Genomic DNA, 2,247 nt, shown 5'->3' on the forward strand with positions numbered 1-2,247 from the left:
TGCCAGGAGTGGAGGCCACTCATCGTTCAGAAGGCAAGGCAGGGAGCCTGGGAACCTACCTGCTCCTGATACAATCATATCCTTCTCCCTGTTTGTAGAGGAATTCACCTTTTTCAATTGTTCAGGTCCTGGATACTCCTGAGGTGGAATACATTTCTGGCTTAGGGTTTAGCTTTCTATAGCACCCCAAGTCAGTTTCCATTGGCTCATCCATTTTCAGATAGCCCAAGTTTTTATGGCTATTGTCTCCTCCTCTGGCATACCGGGATCTTCTGGCAGGAGAGGAGTGCTGGGGACTGAGTCCAGGACCTCAAGTGTACTGAGTAAAAGCTCTACTGCCAAGCTGGTAGCCACACCGCAACCCTGCCTCTCTTGCTCCTGTTGTCCTTCAGTTTTGTGGTTTTGGGGGAAGGAATAGTAGTAAATATTTCTGTCAACACGTGAGGTTGAACTAGATCTTGGTGTTAGTTCAGCTAATTGTAAGATTACTTTATAACATTTTCTAGTAACTTCAATCAAGTTTTGGCATTTTAATTTGCTGACTAACAAATGGTTGCCTCTTTCTTTCTTCCTTCCTTCCTTCTTCCCTTCCTTCCTTTTTTTCTTCCTTTCCTTCTTTCTTAATAGCTCAAATAATGTAAGTAACAGTAATTTCCTGTGTAGCCGTTTAGATGGGGCTGGGTGCGTGGCTCAGTAACACAGCACTTGTCTAGCATGCTCTTGGCCCTGGGTTTGATTCCCCAGACCAAACTTTAGATTCAATTACTTTCTCAACATTATACTTTGGTTCATTTATTTGTCTGCTTTACAGGGCCCGTGGGTAGACCGGGCATCACTATGTAGTCCAGGCTAGCCTCTTACTCAGAATTCTCCTGCCCACCTCCAGAGTGCTGGACCTACAGGCCCACAACCCTGACTGCTAGGAGAGTGCATTTCTGCTTTTCCTCTTGCTCTTGTTTTTCCAGTCTCTTCTGTGGTAACTGATCTGTTCTGGTTTTCTACTCTTTCTTGCATCTATTTTATTAACTTGTATTTTGCAAAAATTTACTGCATCTTCATTGAACATTTGCTACTTCAAGTTTTATGTTGCTTTCGAATAAGATTTCTTTGACCAATATTTGTGCTCTGCCCCCTCTCATTCTAACTTATAATATTATTTTCTTCTCACGCTGTCCCAAACTCACTTTTAAGCTCTTGTAGCATTTGTTATAGCAATCTTTCAGAAGAGCTACATCTTACTAACCGTTACAGATGCATTTTTTTTTTTTTTTTTTTTGGTCTTACAAACTTTATTAGTCTTGGGAAAAGGGAGACAAGACGCTCTTGTCTCTTCGGTCCACTACTGTTTGCCATTGCCATTGATGGGGCAGTTCACATGGTCGGGGGAGGACAAAAAGGCCTTGATCTTGGGCCGGGCACTGAGGCGGTCCACATAGGCAGACAGCAGGGGGAAGCTGTCCAGGCAGCCAGGGGCCAGCATGCGGTGGATCAGCAGTAGGTCCAGCAAGTTGTAATCTGCAAAGGAGATCTGGTCACCCACGATGAAACCTTTGCCTCCCTGGTTCTGGGACAGCAGGGTCTAAAAAGGCTTCAGATTCCCAGGCAGGGCCTTCACATAGTCATCCTTACCGTTCTCATAGTTGGTGTAGATGAGGGTGACATATTTGCACCGAAGGTCCTCCACCCCATCATTCACCTATCCACCTGGGCAGCCTCCCTCTGGTCTTTCCCATAAAGCCCAAAAGAGCGGCCCAGGTGCCTCAAGATGGCATTAGATTGGTAAAGGGTGAGGTCTCCATCCTCAAACTTGGGGAGCTGCCCATACAGACAAGTGGACTTGAGCAAGCCTTGCATCCAGGTGTCTATGGTAACCACCTCCTCCTTCCAGCTCTGGCCCTGGTCAGCCAGCAGCATGCGCATGGCCTCACACCTCCCTCGAACTGGGAAGTAGACAATGGTGTACGGCGGCATGGCTTTTGCGTATAAGGAGGTGCGGATTCAGTGCTGCGTAGAAGGCGAGGTACCTCTGGCGGGATCACCTACAGATGCATTTCTTAATGGATTGTTTTCTGTGTACAATTTTCTTTTTCTGAATTTCCTTTCATTTTTTAAATTGTTGCTTTTTCTAATATGTTAAAAGGAGGGTCTTCCAATCTGCTGCCATGTCATCATGGGGTGTTGGGGCTTTAGATTGTATCTCAGATACTGTTATATTGCTGTAAAGAGACACCATGACTAAGGCAACTT

General features: G+C 45.6%; 1 pseudogene; it reads right to left on the reverse strand.

Annotated features, from left to right (window-relative positions):
- Window positions 1-1,300: 1,300 nt before the first annotated feature.
- LOC117702147 (glutathione S-transferase P 1 pseudogene) lies at window positions 1,301-2,043 on the reverse strand (annotated as a pseudogene).
- Between the last annotated feature and the right edge of the window lie 204 nt (window positions 2,044-2,247).

Source organism: Arvicanthis niloticus, unplaced genomic scaffold (assembly GCF_011762505.2).
Source record: "Arvicanthis niloticus isolate mArvNil1 unplaced genomic scaffold, mArvNil1.pat.X pat_scaffold_509_arrow_ctg1, whole genome shotgun sequence".
Taxonomy (NCBI): Eukaryota; Metazoa; Chordata; class Mammalia; order Rodentia; family Muridae; genus Arvicanthis; species Arvicanthis niloticus.